Source organism: Erinaceus europaeus, chromosome 15 (assembly GCF_950295315.1).
Source record: "Erinaceus europaeus chromosome 15, mEriEur2.1, whole genome shotgun sequence".
NCBI lineage: Eukaryota > Metazoa > Chordata > Mammalia > Eulipotyphla > Erinaceidae > Erinaceus > Erinaceus europaeus.
In genome coordinates, this window is record NC_080176.1 from 41598818 (window position 1) to 41607905 (window position 9088).

Below are 9088 nucleotides of genomic sequence, written 5' to 3' on the forward strand. Positions count from 1 at the left end.
CATGGAGAATTGATTTATATTTTCTATATCTATCCTCTCCAACAGCTGTAAACTCAGAGTATTGTTTCTGTGTATTCTAGCATTGACATTTTCTCCTTCACCAGATTTAGTCTACTTCCTAGACTTCTTACCTCAGCCTGAACTGCATTTATAATGCAGTTCACACCATGCAGCCCTATTTGAAGGGTTATTATTATTATTATTATTATTATTATTGTACTTTGTAATTCTTTGGTAAAATGATAACTGAGTTCTTGAATTTGTATCTCTGTATTAAATTTAGTTTCTTGAATTGGTTTCCTAATGAGTTTTCTGAGCTCTACCTGTCATTTTTTTCCATATATGTGGCTGTCTGATCATTTGGAGTTTCTATCATCACTGTTTGTGTATGTCTCAATCTCCACATTTAATGTAGCTTTTGTTGTACCAGGAGTAAATGCTGTTGTTAAGGTCTTGAATTCTGATATATATATATATATATATATATATATATATTGTGGAGGGAGGAAAAATTTAATCCTTTTTAAAATAAAAAAATATTACAGGGGAGAGTGTGTGCACAGTCCTCCACTACCATGAATTATGCAGTTGAGTTTCCCACACTTGGGGAATTTGCAGGGTCAGCACATCCAGAGTGCAATGCATAAGCCTTGCCCTTGGAAAACCACCTTCATGATCATAGTATCTCCCTTTCCAGGTAAGTATAGGAAGATTTGATTTTGTGTCCCCAAGCCACTTCAGTGTCTGTGATGTCACTATAAGTCTTCCTGTTGTAATTCCACCCTCTGGGACATAACAGCATGTGAGAATTTTTCCTCTTGAGTGTTCAGAAAGAAATCATGATTTGTTTCCCTCCCTGGGTCACTTCTCTCCCAATAATTTTTGATAATTCAGTTCTACAGTTCAAGTTTTAGTGCATTCTTATCTCAGTCAGTTTATTGCATTCTTTCTGCTGTTATTTACTTTGATGTTCAAGTTTCCAATATCTGGCCAAATATGAGGTCCTTCAGCCTGACTGTTGTGTCACTTTGATATGTCACTAGAATTCTTTAAGCATTTAATTTGTGACAGAACAATATATTCCAGGTTCAGTTTACAGTCTTGAAATTATCATTTTCTACAAAAACCTGGATTAAAGGAGAAGATTATTTTGCAATCAAAATCTGTACATTGTGTGTGCTAGTTATGTTGCACTATTTTTTCCATGCCTCTCTCTAGGACTAGAGTGAGAATCTCTACTTATGTTTAGGTGTGTGATTATTTTTGACGTGTTAACATGTCTAAAATACGTTTCTTCCATCGCAGCTATTACAGTACTAATCTATGTATTGTGATACAGATATTTTGTTCTTGTGTCTAAAGTCTATGATAATTTGTCTTTAAATTTGAAAGATTATCATAACATGGGATGCCTTAGTTTAATCAATTACAAGATCTCTAAAGCAACAATGAAACCACCCTAAACTTCTTCCTATGCTCATTAGTCATAGCCTGTCCTATCTAGTGACCACCCCTCATAGACCTCAAACTGATACACCAATTCTATTAAAAAACTCATAATTTTAATTCTTTATATCCATGTGTCTTATATGAATATTGTTCCTATACCTAATTTGATAGAAAATCCTGAATTATATAAAAATACCCAAATCTAATTTAACATTATTCTCCAAATTTTCTTATTATAACTTGCTATTTGATACTAAAAAGACTTCCACTTCAGTAATGTATTTAATCATGAGATCAATCCCAATAATGTAATTGACATTGTAGCACTTATTTTTTTCCATTTATTTGGAGTTTCAATTGTTTATAGTACAGTTGTGAACACACAGATATCACCTCTCATCTACCTATAAAAGGTGTCAACAAGACATATTTCCCCCCTACATAGTCCCTTTTCTACCACCATACACCAGGACCTGAGAATCTTTCCATCCTATTATTTTGCCTCCTTTCCTGGAGTCCTTTATTTTGGTGCAATACAATTCACACGGTCCATGTTTCTTCTTATGTTTTCTGTTACTATCTTTGTTTCTTAAGCATCACACATGAGTGAGAAGACTTAATATATTTCTTCCTCTTTCTGGCTCATCTCACCCAACATGATATTTTCAACTTCTGTCCAAGATATGGCATGAGATAACTTTATCATTTTTAAAAGATGCATAGTTTCCTATTATGTACACATACCACAACTTTCTTAGCCACTCATCCATTATTGGGCATTTAAATTGCTTCAAGGTTTATGTTATTACAAATTGTACTGTTATGATGTGCATAGATTTCTGTGGATAGTTATCTTTGTTTCCTTTGAATATATCCCTAGGAGAGGAATTGCTCATAGGATAGGTCCACTTCTAGCATTCTGATGAATATCCAGACTGTTTTCCACAAGGATTGGATCAATTTATTCTGGCACCAGCAATGTAGGAGAGTTCTTTTCATCCTTCTGCCTCTTCAACATTTATTCTTTCTGTCTTTTCTAATATATGACATTCTGATTGGTATAATGTTGCATTTCATAGAAGTTTCTGTTTGTATTTCCCTGATTTTAAGTGACTGAGCATTTTTTCATGTGTATGTAGGCAGGGCCATGCTTTCTCTAGAGAATACTACTTTATTGGCATTTTTTATCCTCTGCCAGTTGCCAGCAACCTTTTGCATAACTTGACTTGTCAAAGCATATTTCTGGTTTCTTCTTGTATTATCATATGACCTTCTTCCTTGTGTGTATGTGTATCTTTAAATCTAGTTCTTCAAAGGACACGATTAATTGGATTGGGGACCCATTTCAATATAGTATGACATCTTCTTAATTACAGTTGTAAAGGCCTCATTTCCAAACAGGGGCACATTCTGAGATCTTATTTAAATGCAATTTAAATTAGGGAGAGTCACTTTTCAATCAGTTCAAGTTCCCATTCTATTTTGATGCATGTTAATATTTATTTCCTTCCTCTGACATAATGTATATTTTACTGATCAAACAGTATGTGGGAAAGACATACTGTCAAATTGCTTCTACAGTGAAATACTTTTCAATGCAACTTCTCACATCTAATGACATTATTATCTCAGTTAAAAGCCATTTTATTTTATTTTTTATTTATTTTTTAAAATTTTTAAGGAGACATTAACAAAACTGTAGGATAGGAGGGGTACAACTCCACACAATTCCAACCACACAATCTCCATATCCCCTCCCCTCCCCTATAGCTTTCCCATTCTCTATCCCTCTGGGAGAATGGACCTAGGGTTGTTGTGGGTTGCAGAAGGTGGTAGGTCTGGCTTCTGTAATTGCTACACCACTGAACATGGGCATTGACTGGTCAATCCATACTCCCAGTATGCCTCTCTCTTTCCCTAGTAGGATGGATCTCTGGGGAAGCGGAGCTCCAGGACACATTGGTGGGGTCGTCAGTCCAGGGAAGTCTGGTAGGAATCATGCTGACATCTGGAACCTGGTGGCTGAAAAGAGAGTTAACATACAAAGCCAAACAAATTGTTGACCAATCATGGACCTAAAGACTGAAATAGTACAGATGAAGTATTGGGGGGGGTACTCACTGCAGACTCTCATGTACTTCTTCTCTCAGGTATATATTTTGCCCTGATATATGGACACGTGTGAACATATGCTCTATCTCAGGGGACCTGGTCTTTATCTAGGTTTGGGGATTTTATTGTTCCTGCTGTCAGGGTTCAAGAAGACAATGGATAGTTATTGTTATCATCACATTATTTGGTGATTGGGTTAACTTTGAAAAGTCAAGTTGTTAGGGTTTGCTGTATAATACCCAGCATCTTGTATATAGCTGTGGTACCTGTTGCTTCTATTCTACCTGGTCTAGAGGTTTGAGAGAGTCAGTCTATCAAAGACTCAGCCTATGTATTAAAAAGACTCAGTCTGTGTTTTAAATAGTTCGAGACATACAATCAATTTTTCCCCTCTCATATTAATAAAATAGTTATTTATATGACTGCAGTTTAATAGGAGTGTATATAAACACCATTCCCACCACCAAAAGACTGTGTCCCATCCCACCCACCCACCCCTGCCCCCCTCCGCAGCCCCAGGAAGCTGAATGTCCACCCTCCCCCTCACCAGAGGGTTTTTACTTTTGATTTAATCAGATCCTGCTTTTAGTTTCCCTTTCTGATCTTCTTTCTCAACTTCTGTTGATGAGTGGGATCATCCCATACATATCTTTATCTTTCTGATTTAGCTCACCTAACATAATTCCTTCTAGCTCTGTCCAAGAAGGGTCAGAGAAGGTAGGTTCATTGTCCTTAATAAATAGTATTCCATTGTGTATATGTACTACAGTTTTCTCAGCCACTTATCTGTTGTTGGGCACCTGGGTTCCTTCCAGATTTTAGCTATAATGAATTGTGCTGCTATGAACATAGGTGTACACATATCTTTTTGATTGGGCCTTATGGAATCCTTGGGGTATATCCCCAGGAGAGGAATTACTGGATCATATGGAAGGTCCATGTTTAGCCTTGTGAGAGTTTTCCAGACTGCTCTCCACAGAGGCTGTACCAATTTACATTCCCACCAGCAATGTAGAAGCATTTCTCTGTCCCCACAACCTTTCCAGCATTTATTGCTGTTGTTCTTTTTGATGTATGTCATTCTCACAGGAGTGAGGTGGTATCTTAGTGTTGTCTTTATTTGTATTTCTCTGACAATCAGCGACGTGGAGTAGAGCAATTTCACATATGTTTGTTAGCCTTTTGGATCTCCTCTGAAGTGAATGTCTTGTTCATATCCTCTGCCCATTTTTGGATGGGGTCATTTGCTTTTCTGTTGCTAAGTTTGCTGAGCTCTTTGTATATTTTGTTGATTAGTCTCTTGTCTGATATATGGTATGTGAAGATCTTCTCCCATTCTGTGAGTGGTCTCTTTGTTTAATAGTTTCTTTGGATGTGCAGAAGCTTTTCAATTTGATGTAGTCCCATTGGTTTTTTTCTGATTTAGTCTTCCTTGCAATTGGGTTTGTTTTATCAAAGATGCCCTTGAGGTTTAGGTGGGAAAGTGTTCCACCAATTTTTTCCTCTAAATATTTGATACTTTCCGGTCTAATATCTAGGACCTTGATCCACTTGGAGTTGATTTTTGTTTCTGGTGAGATAAGGTGGTTCAATTTCATTCTTCTGCATGTTTCAACCCAGTTTTCCCAGCACCATTTATTGAAGAGAGCCTCCTTCTTCCATTTAATACTTTGGGGCCTCTTATCAAAGATTAGATGTCCATAGGTGTTGGGGTTTAGTTCTGGGATTTCAATTCTATTGCACTGTTCTGTGTGCCTATTTTTGTTCCAGTACCAGGCTGTTTTGATGATGATGGCCTTATAATATAACTTGAGATCTTAATATAGTTTATGATGCCTCCATTTCTGTTTCTTTTTCTCAAGATGGTTTTGGCAATTCTAGGTGTCTTCTGGTTACAGATAAATGAATGTAGTTTTTGTTCTATTCACTTAAAGAAGCTCGGTGGAACTTTGATTGGTATTACATTAAATTTGTATATGGCTCTGAGGATAATATTTATTTTGATGATGTTTATTCTTCAGATCCATGAGCATGGGATGTCCTTCCATTTCTTGGTATCAGTTTCTATTTCCTTGAATAGTGACTCATAGTTTTCAGTATACAAGTCTTTCACTTCTTTGGTCAGCTTTATTCCTAGGTATTTTATTGATTTTGCTGAAACAGTGAATGGGAGTGATTTCTGGATGTCTTCTTCAGTTATAGTCTTTGCATAAAGAAATGCCACTGATTTTTGTACATTGATTTTGTAGCCTGACACCTTGCTATATTGCCTGATAACTTCCAGTAGTTTTCTGCTGGATTCTTTAGGTTTTTCTATGTACACTATCATATCATCTGCAAATAGTGAGAGCTTAACTTCTTTCCTTCCAGTCTGTATTCCCTTGATTTCTTTCTCTTGCCTGATTGCTATGGCAAGAACTTCCAATACTATGTTGAATAGTAATGGTGATAGTGGACAGCCTTGTCTAGTCCCCGATCTGAGGGGACTTCAACTTCTGACCATTGAGTATGATGTTGGCTGTAGGTTTGCTATATATGGATTCCAGTATCTTGAGGAATTTCTTGTCTATTCCCATTTTCTGCAGAGTTTTGAGTATGAATAGGTCTTGGATTTTTTCAAAGGCTTTCTCTGCATCTATTGAGATAATCATGTGGTTTTTGGCTTTTCTTGTATTGATGTGGTGAATGACATTGATTGACTATATGAAATACCTTTATGACAAATGTGATCACCACCCTCAGAAATTACAGTAGTAACTGAAGCAAGGACTGAAGCAGTTTAACCAATACCAGTTATCCCAAAAATATCTCCAGTCCAAGAAAAAATAGCAACCAAATCCAAATGAAATACTAAGAGAAAGAAAAAAGGGATAGCAGGAATAGACAATTATGAAAATCTACTGTATCAGCAGGTATAGACAATTATGCAAATATACTGTCCACTGTAGATTATAGGGGTAGCAAGAGAAGAAAGGGAAGTAAAGCAGAGAAACACACAAAAAGAGTACACTCTGAGTCAGATTTATTCCCCCAAATAATTCACAAGCAAGTATCAGTGAATTAAGAAAGCAGAGGAAGGAGGAAGGAAGAAAGGAAGACAGGGGAAAAGAAAGAGAGAAAAGAAAAAAAACAGTAAAAAAAAAAAAGTGCAGTGAAAGGAGAGGTTTTTTTTTTTTTTTTTTTTTTTAGCTAGGAGGAGGGAGAAGGGGAAGAGTGGATAGAAGGAGGAAGAGTGAAACAAGTTCCTCCCACAATGGATAAGACACACAGTTGCTTAGCAATGGAAAATATACTAACAGTTAATTTTGGTCAACCTGGGGGGGGCAAAGGTATATTCGTATATATAATAGTAATAATAAAATAGAACAGAGAAAAAAACCCTAACAGTGAGTCTGCAGCTTGGACGGCTCCCGGTTATCTCAGGCACAGTAAGCCTAGACAACTGATTGTAAAACAAACAAACAAAAAAACCTTCCAGGCAGTCTTTCCCAGGCGGGGTGAGGCTTTGCTTGGTCAGATATTTGTCACTCCAATTGGGCCTAAGTCTCTTACTCAGAAAAAATAATAGCTAAGGTATTCAGAAAGGAACAGGATTGGGATGCTCCCCTGGTGAGCCAGGAATCTTGGTAAAGAAAAAAGGTCAGTGGGTAACCTGCTAGCAGTGCCTCCCTACCCCTGGTGTCTCGTTATTTTGTGTGGGGGGCAATAATCAAAGAATTCCTTTCTTTTTGCTCTATTTTCTAACCCAAATTGAGCTATTGTCACCTCCTTGGTTTTACTCTTAGAATGCCTTGTTCTCCATCCTGCTGAATGCCAGGATCCTACCCTTTCCAGGAGTTGTTGTCAAAGCTCAGGCCAGCAGCTGCATCCAAGTTATCATCTTGGCTCCGCCCCACTCCAGTTTATTTTAGAAAGTACCTAGGTAACTCAACAAGACAAACACAAACTCAAAGTGAAAGAGTGGAGAACTACCATACAAGCCATTGGAACACAAAAAAATGGCAGGAACAGCTATGCTCATATCTGACATGATAGACCTTAAAATAAGTACAATTTTAAAAAAGATACAGATGGACATTACTTAACGCTCAGAGGATCAGCCAATCAAGAGGACCTAATGATTATCAACATCTATGAACCCAAGGAGAGACCATCACATCAGATATATACTGAAAGAGCTACAGAAATATATTAACAGCAACACAGTAACATTAGGGGACTTAAAGACCCCACTTTCTCAACTTTACAGATCACCCATGCAGAAAATAAATAAACAAGGGGCCTAAATGAAGAGATAGATAATCCAGAATTATTGGACATTTTTGGAGTAAAAATGGTGATTTCACCATTTCCAGCCCATCTTGGATGGAGCTTGAAGAAATTATGTTAAGTGAAATAAATCAGAAACAGAAGGATGTATATGGGATAATCTCATTCACAGGCAGAAGCTGAAAAACAAGACCAGAAGAGAAAACACTAAGGAGAACTTGGACTGGAGTTTGTTTACTGTACTAAAGTAAAAGACTCTGGGGTGGGTGGAAAGGAGGGAGTTCATGTCCTGGAACAGAATGACAGAGGACCTAGTGGGGGTTGTATTGTTCTGTGGAAAAATGAGAAATGTTATACATGTACAAACTATTGTATTTACTGTGAACTGTAAAACATTAATCCCCAAATAAAGAAAAAGAAAAAAAAAAAAAAAGAAGAAAGTAGGTTTGGAAAAGGTTTTTTTTCTTCAAATTATACATCAGAAGATGGAAAGGTGGGTGGAAAAATGTGTAAAGTGGTAAAAAGTCATTGAAAATTTTAATAGTAAAGAATTATAAAATGTTTCATTTCTTTTTTCAAACAGTGTATAGTTCATTGGTTATATTTATTGGTTATATTAATAATAATATATAAAAGCATATTTTAACTTTGAATGTTTTATATATTATTTTACTTTTAAATTGTCATCATTGTAGATGTAAAAATTCGATGAATTTCCAATATCTTCACAGTTGAAAAACTGAAGCTTTCTGGGGTCAAAAAACTCATTTCCCAGTCAGCTGGATAGAAGAAAGCAGATGTAGAATCTCAGCAAAGACTATTAGCATCCATGTGCACTGTTCCTTCTCTACAGTTAACTCTTGGCTAATAGTAAACCCTAACAAATTGCCTATTACACTTTCAACAGTGCTTTAGGGTCAAAACAAGAGCATACAACTGAAATGTAGAAAAATGTAGGGTCTAATGGTTGTCTGACCTTAGACGTTTGTAGAAATTTTGATATTATTTTAATTATTTCTCCTTATAGATGAAAGAATGAAGCAGACAGAAAAATATGAAACTAGGATGAGAGAAAATGTGGTTGGGAAGAATCTATGAGCACAAATAACTTTGACATCCCTGTAAGATACAACTTGTGATAATGTCTTATGAGACTCCTAGTTTATTTATTTTACTTCATTTTATTTATCATCATTATTGGTTTCAAATAAGACATTTCAGTTTTACTTCTGTTTAGCAGAGCTGGAAGTTACTTGTC

The 9088-nt window shown here is 36.3% G+C and overlaps 1 non-coding gene across 1 annotated transcript; it reads right to left on the bottom strand.

Moving 5' to 3' along the window:
• Positions 1 to 542: 542 nt before the first annotated feature.
• On the bottom strand, positions 543 to 705 carry LOC132533288 (U1 spliceosomal RNA). The gene has a single exon (XR_009545179.1). It is a non-coding gene; the product is annotated as a U1 spliceosomal RNA (small nuclear RNA).
• Between the last annotated feature and the right edge of the window lie 8383 nt (positions 706 to 9088).